Here is a 21,771-nt window from a genome sequence, read left to right as displayed (position 1 = left end):
GCGAGGGCAGCACAAGATCCTACCACTTTTTTAAAAATTCAATTTTATTGAGATTGTGCACATATCATACAATCATCCAAAGATCCAAAGTGCTCAATCAATTGCTCATGGTACCAATATACAGCTGTGCATCCATCACCACAATTATTTTTTTCAATTTTTAGAACATTTTCATTACTACAGGAAAGAAATAAAGACAGAAAAAGGAAACTCAAATCCTCCCATACCCTTAACCACCCCCCTCCATTACTGACTCATAGTATTGGTATAGTACATTTGTTACTGTTGATGAAAGAATGTTAAAATACTACTGAGTGTAGTCCATAGTTTGCAATAGGTATATTTTTCCCTTTATACTCCTCTATTATTAATTTCTAGTTCTAGTTCATGAAAGAGATTTCTAATATTGATACAGTTGATCACAAACATTGCCCACCAGAGGATTCACTGTTTTATACATTTCCATCTTTTAACCTCCAACTTTCCTTATGGTGAATACATGACTCTAAGCTTCTCCTTTCTACCACATCCACACACCATTCACAGCTGTTAGTTATTCTCACAATAACATGCTACCATCACCTCTGTCCATTTCCAAACACTTAAGTTCAACCTAGTTAAACATTCTGCTCATAATAAGCAACTGCTCCCCATTCTTTAGCCTCATTCTATATCCTGGTAACTTATATTTCATGTCAATGAGTTTATATATTATAATTAGTGAGGCCATACAGTATTTGTCCTTATGTGTTTGACTTATTTCACTTGATATAGTGCCCTCAAAGTTTCTTCAGTAACCTGGTTATTTTTTATTTATTTTTAAAACAGTTTTGTTCACCCACCATACATTTTGTCCTAAGTAAACAATTGATGGTTCCCTGTATAATCATGTATTTATGCATTCACCACCATCACCACTCTCCATATAAGGATATTTCCATTTCTTCCACAAAGAAGGAGGAAGAGTCAAAGAAGTTAGAAAAAAGAAAAAGGAAAGGAAAGGAATAAACATGACAGCTAGGAAGTGAAAAAAGGAAAGATAGAATTAAACTAAAGTACAATAAAAAAGTCAGACAACATCATCAATGCCAAGAGTCCCATACCTCTCCTTATGTCTCCCCTCTTATAGGCATTTAGCTTTGTTGTATTGCTTTTGTTACATTAAAGGAAGCATGGTGCAATGTTTCTGTTAACTATAGTTTCTAGTTTGCATTGATTGTACTTCTTTTCCCAATACCACCTGTTCCAGTTTGCTAATGCTGCCACTTATGCAAAATACCAGAAATGGATTGGCTTTTATAAAGGGGGTTTATTTGGTTATAAAGTTGCAGTCTTAAGGCCATAAGGTATCCAAGGCAAGGCATCAACAATAGGGTACCTTCACTTAAGGATGGCCATTGTTGTCCAGAAAACCTCTGTTAGCTCGGAAGGCATGTGGCTGGCATCCACTTACTCCCAGGTTCTGCTTGAAAATGGCATTCTCCAAAATGTTGCTCTTGGGGCATTTTGTCCTTTCTTAGCTGCAGCTCCTCTTCAAAATGTCACTTTCAGTTGCTCTGAGGTCCCTCTGTTTGTGAGCTTTTTTTATAGGACTCCACTGAACTAATCAAGACCCACCCTGAATGGGCAGGACCACATATCCATGGAAATATTCAATCAAGAGGTCACACCCTAATCAAAAGGTGTCACTCACAGTTGGTCACATCTCCATGGAAACACTCAATCAGAAGTTTCCAACCTAATCAACACTAATACATCTGCCCCCACAAGATTGCATTAAGGAATATGGCTTTTTCTGAGGGACATAATATATACAAACCAGCACACACACCATTTTTAACACCTTGCAAGGCTGACATTCATTTGTTCTCCCTCATGTAAAAACATATTTGTACATTTTATCACAATTATTGAGCACTCTAGGTTTCACTGGGTTATACAGTCCCAGTCTTTATCTTTCCTCTTTCATTCTGGTGTCATTGATTATTTCCTCTTTCAACCATATTCACAGTCATCTTTGTTCAGTGTACTTACATTGCTATGATACCATCACCCAAAATTGTGTTCCAAACCTCTCACTCCTGTCTTTTCCTATAGTGCTCCCTTTAGTATTTCCTGTAGAGCAGATATCTTTTGTACAAACTCTCTCATTGTCTGTTTGTTAGAGAAAATTTTAAACTCACCCTCATATTTGAAGGACAGTTTTGTTGGATATAGAATTCTTGGTTGGTGGCTTTTCTCTTTCAGTATCTTAAATATATTACACCACTTCCTTCTTGCCTCCATGGTTTCTACTGAGAAATCTGCACAGAGTCTTATCAAGCTTCCTTTGTATGTGATGGATTGCTTTTCTCTTGACGCTTTCAGGATTCTCTTTGTCTTTGACATTTGATAATCTGATTATTAAGTGTTGTGGCATTGGTGTATTCAGATCTATTCTGTTTGGGTTATGCTGCACTTCTTGGATCTGTAATTTTATGTCTTTCATAAGAGATGGAAAATTTTTGTTGATTATTTCCTCTATTATTGCTTCTGCCCTTTTTCCTTTCTCTTTCTCTTCTGGGACACCTATGACACATGCATTCATGTGCTTCATGTTGTTATTCAATTCCCTGAGATGTTGCTCATATTTTTCCATTCTTTTCCCTATGTGTTCTTTTGTGTGTAGGATTTCAGGTGTCTTGTTTTCCAGTTCCTGAGTGTTTTCTTCTGCCTCTTGAGATCTCCTGTTGTATGTCTCCATTGTGTTTTTCATCTCTTGTGTTGTGCCTTTCATTTCCGTAGATTCTGCCGGTTGTTTTTTCAAACTTTTGATTTCTACCTTATGTTCACCCAGTGGTTTCTTTATAGCCTTCATCTCTTTTGCCATATCTTCCCTGGACTCATTGAGTTGATTTTTTAATTGATTCAGCATATTTCTTTGAAAATCTTTAATTGATTGTTTAGTTAAAGTGAAACAATATCTCAATTGTATCTTAATTGAGGTGTAAGTTTTTTTCTTTTGACTGGACCATATCTTCATTTTTCCTATTGTAATTGGTAGTTTTCTGTTGTCTAGGCATCTGGTTTCCTTGGTTACCCCAATCAGATTTCCCCAGACCAGAACAGGTTCAGATCTCAGGATGGGGTTATATTCAGTTTCTAGTTTCCCTGAGGGTGTGTCTTAAAAGGTTGACAGTCTTTCCTTTGAGGCCTTTAGCTGCTATGCATTTCCTAACCTGTCAGCCTGTCACTTCTGACTTGTGTGAGGAAGTGTGGCCCCTTTAATTCTCTGCTTAGGTTGTTTCTGGTTTGGCTGTTTTCCCCCAGGCCCTGGGGTTTGAGTTCTGAAGGGAAGGCCGGCACTAGAGCTGGGCTCCACCTCCTTCCTCTTAGGGAAGATCCACCTCTCTAGGGAGTTATCTTTCTGCATTTCAATTGCTCCTTTGTCTCTCTGACTCTGTTATCTCCAGCCCTGTCTTGGTCAGAACACTGCAAACTGAAAATGGCTGAGGCTCTCTCCACTGAGCCACTCTGGCTGAGAGAGAGAAAAAGGGAAAAAAAGCTCCCTTTCAGCACCAGTCCAATGGTCCCCCTGTTTCACCTGTCAGTCAGAGAAAGCACCTGGTCTTCTGACCTTCCTTTCTCCAGGGCACAAGCATTTTCTGGCTCTTTAAGGTCAGTAATTTACAAAAGCCTCTGTCTGCTTTTAGGGCTTTGTCTGTGTTTGTAGCTTGTGTTCATCAGTCCATATTTGTTAATTAAAACCCCAGTTGGAGCTGGGCTGAGCTATGTTTGCTTGCTCCAGTAATGCTGCTCTCTCCTACAGTGAGGTCTTGCTGCTCAGCCTGCTGTGGGGGTGAGGGCTCCTGGCATGGTGCCACAGTTTTTACTTATAGACTTTATGCTGTGATCTCAGCCATTCCACCTGTATTGGTTTGTATGTATTATGTCCTCCAGAAAATGCCATGTTCTTTGATGCAGTCTTGTGTGGGCAAATGTATTAGTGTTGATTAGGTTGGAACCTATTGATTGAGTGTCTCCATGGAGATGTGACTCAATCAACTGTGGACAAGGTCTTCTTGATTGGATAATTTCCATGGAGGTGTTACCCCACCCATTCAAGGTGGGCCTGAATTAAATTACTGGAGCCATATAAGTGAGCTGACAAACAGAAGGAATGCACAGCAGCTGTGAGTGACATTTTGGAGAGGAGCTGCCGCTAAGAGAGGACAAAATGCCCCAAGAGCAACCTTTTAAAGAACACCATTTTGAAATGCAACCTGGGAGCAAGCAGATGCCAGCCACATGTCTTCTGAGCAGAAGTTTTCCGGACACCAATGGCCATCCTTCAGTGAAGGTACCCTATTGATGCCTTACCTTGGACACTTAATTGCCTCAAGATTGTAACTGCATAACCAAATAAACCCCCTTTATAAAAGCCAATCCATTTCTGGTATTTTGCATAATGGCAGCATTAACAAACCAGAACACTACCCAATCCAGGTTGGTGTATGATGTGTGTACAGTCACTTTTGTCCCCCAGCAGTTGTTCCAGGCTATTTACTAGTTGTTCCTGGGACTAACTAAATTCCACTCCTCTCTATGCCATCATCTTGCCCCTCCAAGATCCTACCACTTTTGAGCCCTTTTTCTTTACTCAGCATTCACCATTTTATTGTAGTCCTTTAAGTATTTCTGAAGCTTAGAGAAAGTTGTTTCTGCCATTTTTTACTGATTTTTCAAAGCTTCTGTGGGAGGATGGAGACATAAATCTTCTCACTCCCTCATCTTCATGGGATAGAGCTCTGGTTACAGGGTTTTATTTTGGAGTGAAGGAATATTTTGGAATTAAATAGAGGTGGTAGATGCACAACATTCTGAACGTACTAAATGCCACTGAATTGTTCACTTTAAAATGAGCAATTTAAAATGGTTCATTGTATTTTACGTGAATTTCTCCCCAATCAATATGTATATATGATACAGGAGGTAGTGCCTGGAATCAACACCCTGGACTTCCCCCCCATCAAGGCTGATTCAGCTACTGAGTGTCCAACCTTTCTACAGCTGAGGCCAATGCCTCAGATGTAGCATCATTCCCAGGGGAATGAGCTGGCTTGTTGATGGCAGGTTGATTACACTGGACCCTTCCTTTGAAGGGGGTGGTGGTTTGTACTCACAGGGATAGATACATATTCTGGATACTCATTTGCTATCTCTGTGTGTAGCCCTTCTGTCACCACCATGATTCATGTATGATACAATGATATAATCCATCACCATTATATCCCATGAATGACCACCTCTGACCAAACAACACATTTTATAGCAAAGAATATGTAGCAATGGGCTCAGGTTCACAGGGTTCACAAAATTCGTTGCCTTTGATCATGCCATGAGCCCCATTGCCAAGAAGTAGCAGGTTTGGCAGAACAGTAGAATTGCATACACCCTCAGTTAGGGCACCAATTGGGAAACCACACCCTGTGAGGTTGAGGCCATTCCCCAGAGTACAGTATATATAATGGCGTGCTGAAATTGGCTTGTACTGGCTTGCAGACACCAACTGTTAAATTGTCAGAAATTTTGTAAGCCCATTGTTAAACACAAGTCATGGTTAAAAATTAAATCATACTAAATGCAATGTTGTATCCTGCATTGGAACCTGGAACAGGAAAAGGACATTAGTGAAAAACTGATGAAATCCAAAAGTCTACAGTTTAGTTAATTGTTTTATACTGATGTTAATTTCTTAGTTTTGATAAATATGCCATGGTCATATAAGATGTTAACATTAGGGGAAGCTTATTGAAGCTTATACAAGTACTCCCTGCACTATCTTTGCCACTCTTTTATAAACGTAAATTTATTTCAAAATAAAACAAATTTTTATTCTGAAATGATTTTTTATTTTTGCCATATGCATATATTTAGGGCAAAAATTAAGTGATATAAACTTAAAACTAAATAAATTATTTTTAAAAGGTAATAAATACTCAAAACTGATTTCTTCCTAATTATTTTACTATTGTCTGTTTTCTTGAGGTCATTTATAGCTATTGTATGTATAGTGAAATACTATACATATACATTGGTAGCTTGAAGTTGTATACTATATATGAAATCATATATTATGTATATACATTGGTAGCTATATATACCCACCATAAATATACACGTTGGTAGCTTGAAATTGGCCATGATGGGAGTATATACACTTCAGAAACTGGCAGATGCTACAAGTCAGAGCTTTTTTTTTTTTTTTTTCCAGAGAGTTGGTGGTTAAACATTTTCCAGTACACCACTGGGTATATGCCATAAACCAATTATCAATATGGGTCCAGAATTTATGGGTCCAGGGACAAAAGAGAGATCTTTCTCATTATTAACCCATAATGACTCATTTGAAGAATTTTTGCTTTGGGTTCCTACAACTTTGGCCATTCTTCAGTGAAGGAATTTTGAAGATCCTGGTCCCCATGGGAAGAAGCTTCTACAAGGGAGCACAGTCATGGCCCAGATGAATTGGGCTGGAACTGCTCCAGAACATTTTGGGTCCCACCTGCTGCTGTACCCACAGGCAGAACAGGGAGTTAATTTACTGATCAGGCTGATTGATCTTGATTATTAGAAGGACAATGGGTTTTACCCGGGAGATTCATTGGGTCATTTTTTTCAGTGCTTCCTTGCCTCATGTACTGCTCACTGGAAAACTCTTGCAACTGAATTAAGTCCAGGAAGGAAGGTTTGTATCATCAAGTAAAGAATTCTGTCTGGCCAGGTTCCAATGAAAGCTAAGAGTGACTTGTGTAGGTGTTAGAGGAAGACAGCTATGCAAGACCAGCTGCATAATTTTCAGGATCCAGTGCAAGATAAAAATGCAAGGCTTCTTGTTAAAAATTATTAATAATTTTATAGATAGTGTCAGCAGAGCATTAACCCAGCACAGGGCCCTTTTAAGTGCAGGGCCCTGTGTGACTGCACAGGTTATACACCCATGAAGCTGGCCCTGGTTCTATGATTACTAACATGGTGTTCATAACCAGAAAGAAGTATGTTCTATATCACTTCTTTCTTTTCTTTCCCTTCCCACAACTTTTCCTTCTACCATATATAAGGAGCACCAATGGCAGCTAACATTTTACATTTCATCACTCCATAATGACCCACTATCTTAAGAGACTTCATGTGTTCCTTGTGTTGGGGATATAAACTTTTCATGTTTTGGTGGTTTGAAGCTGTATGTACCCCAGAAAAACATGTTCTTAAATTTAAACCATTCCTGTGGGTGCAAACCCATCATAAATAGAACCTTTAGATGAGGTTACTTCACTTTAGGTGTGTCCCACCTCAATCAGCATGGGTCTTAATCCTATTACTGGAGTATTTTATAAGAGAATTAAATTCAGACACAAGAGAGAAAGTCATGGAAGCAAGAAGCCCAAAATCAATGAAACCTGGAAGTGCTGCCATGTGCCTTTCCATATGACAGAGGAGCCAAGGATCACCCAGCAGCCAGTCTTTGGGAAGAAAACATCACCTTCATGATGCCTTGATTTGGACATTTTCCCAGTCTCAAACCATGAGCAAATAAATTCCCATTGTTTTACCCAACTCATTTCATGGTATCTGCTTTCAGCAGCCTAGGAAACTAAAACACATGTGGAAGAAAGGCTAGAGAGGATGTTGAGGGGGGAAAGGTGTGGTCCGAATCAATGGACTCATGCCATCTTGCTTCTAGCCAATGGGACCCTCAGCCACAGATGGGATGGAAGAGAACTAAATCAGGGTATTTTTTCCTGGCTCCTTCCCTGTGAGGAGGTTGCCTGGGACTGTTTAAGTTACATAACCAAAGGTCATTGCTCATCTCAAGGCAATTGTCTCAACACAACTCTTTACTTCTAGGTTTCAGGCCTAGGAGTGGTTATAGATTTTCCATTATTGCTAGCCCAGATTCCTGATTCCCTACCCCATCTCTCTGTAGCCAATCTACATTGTAAATAAATTCCCTTTAAATTAATCTAATTAGAGTTTGATGTCTTTTTCCTGTTGGGACCCTGTGTGATATATTAATGTTCCTCCTTTGTAAAATGGGGATAGGTATAACACAACACTCAGGAATTTGGGGGAGAAGACAATGAAAGTGTGTATGAAAAGTACTTTGCAAGTTAATTATACCTAGGGAAAGGAATGTTCTGGTTAATTATACTCACCAGTTTACTCCAGGTTCATTAGGAACCATCCTGAATTAAGCTTCACTTTTGTCATATCTCTTCTTTGTTGAGAACCTTATGATGGCTTTTCAATGCCTAGAACAAAAGTTGTTTTTATCCTACCATTAAATGACCTTAACAGCTTAGACTCTAGTCACTTTCCAGTTTATCTTTCTCCTCCACTCTCATAAATTCTAGCCAGTAGATGTAGGGTTTTTCTGTCTCCTCACCTTTGCTCACTTGCACATGCCACCCCCCCCCCCCACACACACTTAACCCTAACTCTTGCCATCTTTCAAAGCCCAGCATAACACCACAGGAAACTCATAGTTATCATTTATACCTTTAGCATATATTGGGCATTGGAAATTAATCAAATATTGATGACCCTGAAGTGCCTCATGACAGTTAGGAGCCCCATTTTCAGTTTCTCAACTTGCCCTTTTTCTGTGCAGGCCCGTAGGACTTGGCCTACTTCTTTTTCTCTCAAATTGCCAGGAGCCTGTTTTTTTCCCAGGGATTTTTCTCTGCCCAATATAGACTGTGAGATGGGACTCACTCTTTCCACCTACTCCTATGTCCTCACTCTTATGTCCCTGAAATGAAGCCCATCTGTGTTTCCTGTTTTAAGGGTTTTACATTTGCCTTTGGAGAAAGCAGGTAGGAATAACAGGAATAGCAATCAAGGGGTGGGGGTGGCTAACACATTTTCCAATATCCTAATATTCTCTACTCTTAATCTGTATTTCCTGGTTCCTTCTGTGGTCTGTGGTTTGCCTCTTTTATCTCTGAGAGTAGAGCTCATGGAGCCCACTTCCTTAGTCTGTCACCTCAAGGGCCCTCTGTCCATGCGGTGATCATTTAGATCTAAAGGGACTCAGGAATTGGTGACTTTCATTTAAACATCTGGTTCGACATGGAAGTCTCATCTTAATAATAACAATTGCCACTTTTGAGCAATTCATTTAGTCCTCATGGTTATTCTCTGTGGTACCATGTTGTTGAGGAAATAGATTTAGGGAAGTTAAAAGGTTTGGCTAAAGTTATAGAGCTAGTAAAGAGCAGGACTAGGTTTGGACTGTGGGTCTAGTTGTTTCCAAATCTGTGTTTCTTCTACCCTTACAAACAGCATTACCCAATACTAGGTTATTTCCTGATAATCACTGACTATCATATGAAAGCATATGAAGGCATTCCTAAAGTTATTTTGATTTTAGTGTTTGTAACTTTTATTATTTTAAATTTTCTATGAATTTAAGTATTGTTCCAGTTTGCTAATTATGCCATTATGCCAAATACCAGAAATGGACTGGCTTTTTTAAAGGAGGTTTATTTGGTTACAAATTTACAGTCCTAAGGCCATAAAAGTATCCAAACTAAGACATCAGCAAGAGAATACCTTCACTGAAGAATGGCCGATGGTGTCTGGAACAACTTTGTTAGCTGGGAGGCATGTGGCTGGTGTCTGCTTATTTTGGGTTGTGTTTCAGCTCCTCTCTCAGCTCCTGTGTGTCCTTAGCTTAGCATCTCCAAATGTCCTTCTGTCCACAACTCTAAGCATCTCTGAGCATCTCTGTCAGCTCCAAAAGTCTCTCTCAGCTGCTCTTGGGGCATTTTGTCCTCTCTCAGTTTCTCTGGAGCAAACTCTGGGTCAGCATCTCAAAGTATCTGCAAGCATCTGGGCCTGTGCTCTTTTAAAGGACTCCAGCAAACTAATCAAGACCCAACCTTAATGGACGGGGCCACACCTCCATGGAAATATTCAATCGAGAGGTCACACCCTAATCAAAAAGATTAATCAATCTGCCCCACAAGATTCCATTAAAGAATACAGCTTTTTCTGGGGGATATAATAGATACAAACTGGCACAAGTATATCGTCTCCATATTGCTTATAAAGCTAACCGAAGATGGAAACCTTCTTTTATATGTCACCATATTAGCTATTGCACATTTACCTAGAGTTTAGTGCAAAGAATGTGTTTACCATATACTTAATGGTTAATTGTTCCAGAAGGTTTTCAAGGATAATTTGGTTACCTTACCCTATTTTTTTTCTTTTGTAACTGGGATCACAATTCTAACTTTCCTTTGCTGAATGACAACCTTGCAAGAGAAGAGTAAGCTCAGTGTGTAAAAATACAAAACAAACAAAACTGAAAAATGCCTAAAGTGTGTGTCTATAAGGGTCCATAAGGAAATTAGGTAGTGATTAAGAAAGTAGTGGACAGAGAGGCAGAATTTATATAAAGAGTTGGAATTTTATTTTAGGAGCAATGGAGAGCCAAAAACCAGATATGTTCTATCAGATTTGTTTTAGTAATATCATTCTGGTTGTGCCATAAAGAGAAGATTATAGTGGTGTGAAGCTGGAGGAAAGAAAATAAGATCCCCCTTTATTTGGGATCTGGATCCACCTCCACCTCCTTCCTCATTTCCTGCATTAAAATCATTTAATGATTGCATCTGGGTTACCTGCCTTATGAGCTGAAGTCAATTTTCCTCAGGATCTACCCCCACCACTGCCTTGCCTAGTCCATACAGAGAAGCACAAGGCCATGCCCTATACTGTGGGCAACTCTTCTCCACTTGAAAAGCAGCTCTTTGCCCTCTGCTGGACTCTGGTAGATACTGGGGCAGATGGGCCCTAGTCACATAGACCTATAGAATACTGTTCTAGTTTGCTAATGCTGCCAGGATGCAAAACACCAGAAATGGATTGGCTTTTACAAAAGGGTTTATTTGGTTACACGGTTATAGTCTTAAGGCCATAAAATGTCCAACGTAAGGCATCAACAATCGGGTACCTTCACTGGAGGATGGCCAATGGTGTCCGGAAGACCTCTGTTATCTGGGAAGGCACGTGGCTGGCATCTGCTCTGGAGTTCTGGTTTCAAAATGGCTTTCTCCCAGGATGTTCCTCTCTAGGCTTCAGCTCTTCAAACATGTCATCTCAGTTGCTCTTGGGGCATTTGTCCTCTCTTAGCTTCTCTGGGGCAAAAGTCTGCTTTCAAAGGCTGTCTCCAAAATGTCTTCTGTAAGCTGGAGCTCCTCTCTCAGTTCCAGTGTGTTCTTCAGTGTCCCTCTTGGCTGTAGCTCCTCTTCACAATGTCACTCTCAGCTGCACTGAGTTCCTTCTGTTTGTCAGCTCATTTATCTGGTTCCAGTAATTTAATTTAGATCCACCCTGAATGGGCGGGCCAACACCTCCATGGAAATTATCCAATCAGAGTCATCACCCACAGTTGGGTGGGGCACATCTCCATGGAAACACTCAAAGGATTACAATCTAATTTATACTGGTAGATCTGCCCACACAAGATTACATCAAAGATAATGGCATTTGGGGGGACATAATACATTCAAACTGGCAGAATGTGAAACCCCAATACATCCCAAAGTAATCTGGGCAGAGAATAAAAATGTATTTGCAAATCTCCCATGAGGGACTGGTGAAAAATGTGGAAATATTAAACTTCATCACCTGGGGAATTACTGATATTCTCACAAGGATTGGGGACTACCAATTTAGAAGGTTGAACGCTTGATCTTGGGGCTCATCCTTATGAAGATTTTTACTGCAAAAGAGTGGCTAAGCCTACTTATAATTGTGCCTAAGAGTCTTCCCCAGAGAAATTCTTTTGTTGCTCAGATGTAGCCCCTCTCTCTTTACCTGCCCATTCAGCAGGTAAACTCACTGCCCTTCCCCCATGTGCGCCATGACTTCCAGGCGTGTAAATCTCCCTGGAAATGTAGGACTTGACTCCTGGGGATGAGCTTGGACCAGCATCATGGGATTTAGAAAATCTATTTGACCAAAAGGGGGATGAGAAATGAAATAAAATAAAATTTCAGTGGCTGAGAAATTTCAAATGGACTTGAGAGGTCATTCTGTAGGTTATTCTTATGTGTTATATAGAAATCCCTTTTTAGTATTTAGTGTATTGGAATAGCTAAAAGGAAATACCTGAAATTGTTGAACTGCAATCCAGTAGCCTTGATTCTTGAACATGATTGTATAACTATGTAGCTTACAAGGTGTGACCATGTGAATGTGAAAACCTTGTGGCTCACACTCTCTTTATCCAGTGTATGGACGGATGAGTAGAAAAGGGGGACAAAATGTAAAGGAATAATAGGGGAAAATGGGGGGTTTCAATGTTTTGGGTCTTTTTATACTTTTATTTTTATTCTTTTTTTTTTGGAGTAATGAAAATGTTCAAAAATGATTGTGATGATGAATGCACAACTATATGATGGTACTGTGAACAATTGATTGTACACTGTGGATGATTGTAGGGTATGCAAACATATCTCAATAAAACAGTATTTAAAAAAAAAGAGTAGTGGCATCCCACTGTTAATAGTCTTGGGTAATGCACTATCCCTTGTGTTCTCCCTGTATCATTCCCATACCTTTGAAATAGTCCCTTTATTAAAGTTTCTTCAAATTACCCAGTTTGTGGGTTCTATCTGTTCTGGCCAGGATCCTGTTTATCCATGAGGCTTGGAGTTAAGATGGCTGCCAAGTTTTAAAAAGTGGTCCCAGCGTGCCCTCTTGAATTGGGGGTTTGGAGCCTGGTGTCTGGCTGTTGGGGCTTAGAAACACTGGGTCTGGAGACATAGCTTGGGCACTGATCCTTCACCTCCTTTGCCTCTTTTCATGTTCTTAGTTTTGCCAGAGCAGAACCAATGAATTCTTTTGAAAACAAGAGTCCAACTTTGACATGAATGAGAAATCGCATCTCCCTTGCTTACCAGGAATCTGTTCTGAAGTACCTTATGAAGATTCTGAACCTCATCTCCAAAGGGCAAGCTTTCTTGCCAAGTAAGTGGTAAATCTGTAAGTTTGTAAATTTGTGAATTTGTCTCTGGTGTCTCTCCACTCTCATTTCTTTGCAACAGTGTCTGTGTCATTCATTGAATGTACTCAGAGACCTCACAGTCTTCTTCACCCACCTCCTGCTGTGAAAACTAGCTTCCAGTAAAGTTCTGAATTCATTTTCATGGAATAAATGCCTGCTAGATTTTGATACATTACCCCAACCAGATATCAAAGCCTTTGCCAAAACATGGTTTCTCAACTTCTGCTCTATTGACATTTTGGGCCAAGTAATATTTTGTTGTGAGAGGGTTGTTCTGTGTGTTGTAGAATGCTTCTCAGCATTCCTGGCCTTAACCCACTAGATGCCAGTAGCAATTTCCTCCCAGTTGTGGCAACCAAAAATATCTCCAGACATTGCAAAATGTCCCAAGAGGGGGCAAAATCCTTCACTGGTCTAAAGGGATAAAGTTCCACCTATGTGTATCTTTGGGTATCATCAAACCAAAAAAGGAAATGTATATTAGGGCAGAAACTGTATTCTTTTAGCAATATGAACCTTGAGGACTTATTGATAAGGGGCTACCTGGTTTCCCAACTGAATTGTAGGTTAGATCATTTTTCATCCAAACAAATCTGCACATATCTATATTCTCCCTGAAATTTCCTATTTAGTGAAATTTTCTACCTAGAAATTCTGATGGCTTATGATTATGAACAAAAAATTTTTTTCTAGTTTCTGTTTCTCATGGTAATATATGGGTGATTTACATATGCATTTTGAAATATCCTTTCACAGACTTTTCGAACTATCCTCAGTAATCTCCCCAAGAATTGCACTTAGAAAGGATGATACCAGGATTTCATTCTGAGATACTGAATAAGTTTGAGGATACATACAATATGCTGAGCTCTTCAATAAGAAGAAACTTAGAGGGTTACAATTAATTGAAGTGGAGTTCTCTGCTGCTACTACCTGCACGGAAGCAATCAAGACCACAGTGCCACATGCAAGCCTCCTTCTTGCCATAGACAGACCTTATTTCTGGCAAAAATATATAAGATAAAAAGAAATTCAGTTCATAAGATTTAATAGTTAGGGTAAAGGCTAAGCTGAGGTAAGAGGGAGGCTCCAAAATACAATATGAAAGATAAATACAAAAGATAAATGTTTACTTATTTTTCTATTACAATCATCATTTAGGGACTCAGGTTCTTTCCATCTTATTGCTTGCCATTCTCTAGTGCAGGGTATAGCAAACTTTTTCTTAAAGGGCCTGTGTAAAATTTTAGGCTTGTAGGGCCATATGGTCTCTTTTGCAGTTACTCGACTCTGGCATTATAGTGCAAAAGTGGCTACAGATAAAACATAAACAGATGGGCATGTTCCAATAAAACTTTATTTACAAAAGCAGATGGCTGGCCATGGTTTGCTGTCTCCTGCTCTAGAGTGTTGTTCTTATCTGCATGGCTGTACTTGGCTCTGGCACTTCTGTATTACAATTTTCAAAAAACAGAGAAAGAGACATGAGCTAAGATGGCAGCATAGAGAGGAGTGGAAGCTAGTTAGTCCCCCTGGAACAACCAATAGATGACCAGGAACAGCTAGTAAATAATACGGAATAACTGCGGGGAGACAAACATAACTGTCCACTCATCATACACCAAACTGAATTGGGAGGAATGCCCAAGATCACAGCATAAAATCTGTAAGTAAAAACTGCGGATCCAAGCCAGGAGTCTCCTTTCCCTACGGCCTGAGCTGCAAAGCCTCGTGGAGCCAGAGAGCAGCTCTCTCTGAGCAAGTGAATATAGCACAGCTGAGCTTCAACTGGGGTTTTAATTAACAAGTGTGGACTGCTCAATATGAATCCCTGACAAAGCAGACAGAGGCTTTAGTGAAGACTGACCTTGGAGAGCTGAAGGGTGCCCTGAAGGGGGGCTTTCTGTCCCTGTTTCAGCTTGGTGGAGAAAGTCTCAGCCATTTTCAGTTCCCAGTGCTCTAACTCAGACAAGGGTGGAGATAGTACAGGCAGAGAGAGACCATTGAAATGCTAATGACCTCTCCCTAGGGGGTCTATCTTCCCTAAGAGGAAAGGGGTGGGTCCTAGCTCTACTATCCACCTTCCATTCAGAACCAGACCTCACAGCCTGGGGAAAAACAGCCATGGGCCACACCTCCTTACACCAGACTGGAGTTACAGGCTGACAGGCACCACCTGCTGGGCAGAAAAGCACAATGACCCGAGGCCTCACAGGGTGTTCCAATTTTCTAAGCCAACCGCAGGGAAACCAGATACTGAATATTTCTTCCTTCTGGGACCGGAGCCCATTTTGGTCTGGGAAAACCTGATTGGGGTAACCAAGGAAACCATGCCTAAACAACAGAAAACTACAACCTACACTAAGAGAAACGAAGTTATGGCCCAGTGAAGGAACAAACTTACACTTCAACTGAGATACAGGAACTTAAACGACTAATACTAAGTCAATTCAAAAAGTTTAGGGAGGATATGGCAAAAGAGATGAACCGTATAATGAAAACACTGGGTGTACATAAGGTAGAAGTAGAAAGTTCAAGAAACCAACTGGTAGAATCCATGGAAATGAAAGGCACAACATAAGAGATGAAAGACTCAATGGAAACATGCAACATCAGATCTCAAAAGGCAGAAGAAAACACTCAGGAACTGGAGAACAAGACACCTGAAAGCCTACACACAAAAGAAGAGATAGAGAAAAGAATGGAAAAATACAAGCAATGTCTCTGGGAACTTAAGGACAAAATGAAAATTAGGAATGTATATATCATTGGTATCTCCAAAGAAGAAGAGAAGGGAAAAGGGGCAGAAGCAATAGTAGAGGAAATAATCAATGAAAATTTCCCATCTCTTATGAAAGACATAAAATTACAGATTCAAGAAGCACAGCATACCCCAAACAGAATAAATCTGAATAGGCCCATGCTAAGACACTTAATAATCATATTATCAAACGTCAAAGATAAAGAGAGAATCCTGAAAGCAGCAAGAGAGAAGCAATCCATCACATACAGAGGAAGCTTGATAAGACTATGTGCAGATTTCTCAATAGAAACCATGGAGACAAGAAGGAAGTGGGGTAATATATTTAAGATATTGAAAGAGAAAAACCACCAATGAAGAATCCTATATCTGGCAAAACTGTCCTTCAAATATGAGGGAGAGCTTAAAATATTCTCAGACAAACAGACAATGATAGAGTTTGTGAACAAGATACCTGCTCTACAGGAAACACTAAAGGAAGCACTGCAGACAGAAAGAAAAAGACAGGAGTGAGAGGTTTGGAACACAATTTTGGGAGATAGTAGCACAGCAGTGTAAGTACACTGAACAAAGATGACTGTAAGTATGGTTGAAAGAGGAAGGTTGGAACCATGTGGGACACCAGAATGAAAGACGAAAGATAAAGACTGGGACTGTGTAACTCAGGGAAACCTAGGGTGCTCAACGATTGTAATAAAACGTACAAATACGTTTTTACATGAGGTAGAACAAATGAATGTCAACATTGCAAGGTGTTAAAAATAGGGTGGGATTGGGGAGAAAATACAATCAATGCAAACTAGAGACTATAATTAACAGAAACATTGTATTATGCTTCCTTTAATGAAACAAAGGCAATATACCAAAGCTAAATGCATATGCGGGGGATGCGGGGGTGGAATAGGGGAAGGATATGGGACTCCTGGCACTGGTGATATTGTCTTACTTTTTATTATACTTTAGGTTAATGCTATCTTTCCTTTTGTTGCTTTCTAGCTGTCATTTTTTTTTTATTGTTGTTGTTTTATTTCTCTCTCTTTTTTCTTTTTTCTTTTGTCTCTGCCTTTTTTGACTCTTTCTCCTCTTTGGGGAAGAAATGGAGATGTCCTTATATAGATAGTGGTGATGGTGCTGAATACACAAATACGTGACTATATAGGGAACCAACAATTGTTTACTTAGGATGGAATGCGTGGTGTGTGAACAAAACCGTCTTAAAAGAAAGGGGTTGATGAAGAAAACTTGAGGGCACTATATTGAGTGACATAAGAGACACATAAAGGCAAATATTGAAGGATCTCACTGACATGAACTAATTATAATATGTAAACTCATAGACATGAAATATAAGTTAACAGGATATAGAATGAGGCTAAAGAAGGGGGAGTGTTTGCTTATTATGAGCAGAATGTTCAACTAGGGTGAACTTAAACATTTGGAAATGGACAGGGGTGATGGTAGCATGTTATGAGAATAACTAACAGTGCTGAAAGGTGTGTGAAGGTGGTGGAAAGGGTAAGCTCAGAGTCATGCATGTCACCACAAGGAAAGTTGGGGGTTAAAAGATGGGAATTATAAAAGAGTGAATCTTGTGGTGGACAATGTCTGTGATTAACTGCACAAATATTAGAAATCTCTCTCATGAACTAGAACAAATGTATGACACTATAACTAGAAGTTAATAACAGAAAGGCATATAGGAAAAAAATGTATACCTATTGCAAACTATATACTACAGTTAGTAGTATTTTAGCTTTCTTTCATCAATAGTAACAAATGTACTATACCAAAACTATGAATCAATAATGGAGGGGGGGGCAGGGTTAGGGGTATGGGAGGATCTGAGTCTCCTTTTTTTGTCTTTATATCTTTTCTGGAGTAATGAAAATGTTCTAAAGATGGAAAAAAAATAATTCTGGTGATGGATGCACAGCTGTATGATGGTATCATGGGCAATTGATTGTATACTTTGGATCTTTGGATAGTTGTACGGTATGTGAACAATCTCAATAAAAAATATATACATATATATATAAAGAAAGTGCAATTGTTTATGCCAATGTTTCTCAAAAAATTATTTTTTGAGTCATAAAATACATAAAATTAGTATCATCTACACTTAATTAGAGGGGACAGAAGCTCCCTCAAGCTAATTTAATTAAAAAGAAAATGGTATGACCAGAGCCAAGGGCTTTAATGATGTCAGGTCACTGTCTCTCTCTATTTCTGCTTTTCTTCATGTGCTGGTTTCATGTTTAGGAGAGTTCTTTTCAGATGGCAGGAAAAATGGTTGCTGGCTGTTCTAAGTTTTTATCATATTTTGTAGTTTAAGATCACAGAGAGGTGGAGGCATCTTTCCCAGTGGATTCAGCAGAAAAGTCCCTGAACCAGTCACTTTGGCCAGGGGGAAGATGAAGTGGAACTGGCCGAGCCTGAGTCATGAGCTCACCTCTGGGACTGAGGGCCATTGGGCCAGCTCCATCAACATGATGCAGAATGGATATAGGAGGTTTACAAAGTAAAGGTGGGCCAATTTTTTTTAATTAAAAACTCCAATAAATTTGTTTTCTTTTCTTTTTGTCCACACATGTAATATTCAAATACATTCTCACTTTATAAAATTATACCCCCCACACACCCTTTAAAAGGATACACTGATAATATGCTATCAATCCTTGCTTGATTGGTCAGTAGGTAGATGATTGAGATAGATGGATCAGATGGATGGATAGATAGCGATAGATACAGACAGGTTTGAGCATCAGTATAGCTCCTCTGGGTCTGAGGATGCAAAGATAAATGAGCCCTGATTCCTAACCTCAGGAAGCTCATGAATAATGAGGAAATTTAAACAAGTAAACAAACACTACAAAGCAGTGTAACAACCACTGACAGGTATGATGACAGATAATGATATTGTACCAAAAAATAAAACTCCTCTTGGTCTTTTACTGTATTACTTCTTGATTTTGGGGCTTTTATGGGGAACATAAAAATGAAAAGAAAAACATTGGATTTCGTGTCAATAGACTTTGGATGACCTCTAACAAGCTGTGTGATTTAAGCAAAGATAGGATTTGTGGGTTCTCAGTTTTCAGTAGTGTAACTTGAGGAGGTTGAACTAGATGATCCCCTACATCTCTTTGTGTTTTAAAATTCTAAATATTCGCGTGTTTGAGATTCTAGTAATCAATGGTGGCTTCACTGGAATATTTTATTAGTCAAGATCTATATAAACTGAGGAGCCACTAGATGTCACTCTCTTCACAGATTCTGTTATTCAAACCATTATTTTAAATGCTAGGATATGTGGGCGCTGAGTGGGATCTTAAAAAATCATTTTGTTCAATCATGAAAGTTAATAATAATAAATAGACTATTTGGACTAAATAGATAAAATGACTTAGTTAAGTTCGCAAAGTATTAAAATCAGATTTCCTAACTTCTATTTCAGTGGACTTCTATCTCATTAAGACAGACAACTGTGATTTTACCCTTTACTGAGGAAACTGAATAATGCTTGAAATTATGTGTTTGCATCAGCTATTAGCTGTAGATAATGGCTTTTTCCCCCTTTTTTTCTTTAGCTATTACTCAAAGTAATTTTGGGGACTGAAGGGATTGTTCAAATTTCTGTGATTTAAAATAATATAAAAAATACTGGATCCAAAAGTAATTATTACTGATAGCATACTGCTTTGCCTTGAGACCTTATGCAGATAATTAACAGAAGACTGGAATAAATTGGGGAGATACGAATAAAAATGGAAATTAAAGTTCACAAGCAACTCGTTTAACTGAAGATTAGACTTTTAGCGACCTCAGATTTTCCTTTTTTATCATGGCCCTGGAGAGTAAGTTGTAAAAGTGCTTTCTCTGAGAAATGAAGTAGCTTTTATAAGTTCTCTGCACCAAACCACTAACATTAATTCCTAGGTCATCCCTCAAACCTTATCTAACATGCAGTTCTTGATAGACATGGTTATCCGTTTCCAGATTCCCAGTAGTTAGAGGGGGCACTGCTAGAAGAGCACTGGGAGATGTGAGACAGAAAGGGAACTGTAAGAAGCAGACCCACTAAAAAGAGAAGCGGCAGCAGATAGCCTGATAAGACTCAAACAAATCTATATTATGTCAATATAAAATAACTGATGTTTATAATTTGACAAACTTTAGTCTTTAAGTAAAGATTAAATTATGTTGATGACCCTATTTCCATATAAGCCTTTGGAGAAGAGTTTCCTACATAAAGGTTAAATGAAACTTTGATGTCCAAAGGAATTAAGTTTTGCTCATATAGGAAAATAATTCATGTTATTCTTCTAAATGTGAAGTTACAATAAATCCCCTTTTCAGGGTTGGGGTGGAAATGGATCATGTATATAAATAGTGAGTCTGTTAACCCTGGCTCTGTTTTATGAGTAAACTCGGAATAACAATAATACAGCATAAAGTTGCTGTGGGATGTTTGAAAGAGTTGTGGCAAGTGGAAAGTGATATGTAATTGTAAGCTATGACAGTAAGGAAATGCAAGTACAATACACCCTCCTAAGAAAGGCTCTCCCTTTGGAGATGAGCTGAGAAAACTGAAGGGCTCAAAATTGACGAGATGGAACAGAAAGAAAGATGAGGGGTTAACTTTTCTGTGGATGGGAAGCAGCAAGACTGATTTCCTACTTTCCCATTGATAAGAAGGTCGGAGAAATTCTGCTGGTGGTGGAAAAATGGGGACATTCTTTGACCCAATACTGACACATGACTCTCTCTGTTACCAAGTACATGTAAAAGTACAGCTCTTCCCTTTGGATGAAACTTTGCAAATCTCTTGTATTTTCTCTATTTTTGTTTTTATTTTTGTTTTTCTCCTCAGTCCCCACATGAAGAATCCTAGGACCTAAAGATGTCTTCCTTGAGCCAATTTCAGTTTTATTTTATATTTTCCCCTGGGTTTGACAACTGAGGGGCTCTGCTGTTTTTCCTATCTTTATAAGGTTTAGGTGTTAGTATTATTCTCCCTCTTTTTTAATCCTCTTGATGAACTTGTACTTAAAAAATGGAAGTTGCTTGTTGCAACATTCTGGTTGCTTTCAGAGAGGGAGCAGGACAAGTCAGCCATCACATGTGTCTGCATCTTTCATGCATGTGCTGATTGAATTTCTATAGTCTCTTGAGTCACTTCATATTCTGCAAAATTGTTATAATGTTAGAATTCCATAAATACCAGCAAATGTGCTTCATTTCAGTGTGGGAATTTCATATTCTCTTGTCTATTACTGGAGGAAAAAGCATTTTATTTCCCACATATTTTGATTACATTATAGTGGCCTGGTCATGTTGTTGTGTTAAGGTGATGTCAGCATTCCCATTATAAACCTTGTTTGTCAGATTTTTATAACTTGGCTTTAAAATTCTGTCTCAAGTCTGAGACTTGCGCTCAGTCCCAAAGCCATTTAGGAAAGAAGAAAATAAATTTATGGCAAATTGGATAAAATGTTGAAGAATCAAAATAATTAGCAGTGAAATCCTCCAATTGCTCAAATCTTGTTGTTATTTTTCATCAACTCCAAAGCCCTAAAGAATAATTTTTGAATTCAATAAGTTCTCTCATTCCATATGAATTTTGGCATATTTTGGAGGTTCATCTTTAGATCACAGAAGGACATTTAATCTCTGCAAATAAACCAATTTGACATCTGGGTGAAAAAAGAATTCTATTTTTTTAAAGTTCCTTGTTTTTAGCAAAGTAGTTTAGTAAGGGTTACATGGTGGAAGGGCAGCAAGGGAATAGACAAAAGCCCTGGGAGAGCCATTTATGTCCTCAGTTGTGATGAATGCTGAAATGTTGTAATGATGCTGTAAAGGAATGTAAATAAATGAGTTTCAACCTGAGAGCTGAACCCCACAGAAATCCTGCCTCCTTACCCTTTAAGTCATTTGAGTATTTTTGCCT

At 38.9% G+C, this 21,771-nt stretch overlaps 1 long non-coding RNA gene across 3 annotated transcripts in view; it reads left to right on the top strand.

Annotated features, from left to right (window-relative positions):
• LOC119506343 overlaps positions 1 to 21,771 on the top strand; it is a 222,329-nt gene that overhangs the window by 28,249 nt on the left and 172,309 nt on the right. For all 3 annotated transcript variants that reach the window (XR_005210979.1, XR_005210978.1, XR_005210977.1), the window contains exons 3-4: positions 12,869 to 13,023; positions 18,148 to 18,345. This is a non-coding gene — a long non-coding RNA (uncharacterized LOC119506343). The remainder of the gene's footprint in view (positions 1 to 12,868; positions 13,024 to 18,147; positions 18,346 to 21,771) is intronic.

Source organism: Choloepus didactylus, chromosome 11 (genome assembly GCF_015220235.1).
Source record: "Choloepus didactylus isolate mChoDid1 chromosome 11, mChoDid1.pri, whole genome shotgun sequence".
Lineage (NCBI taxonomy): Eukaryota > Metazoa > Chordata > Mammalia > Pilosa > Megalonychidae > Choloepus > Choloepus didactylus.
The sequence above is the reverse complement of the archived record's forward strand: the minus strand, read 5'-3'. Positions and strand labels throughout refer to the sequence as shown.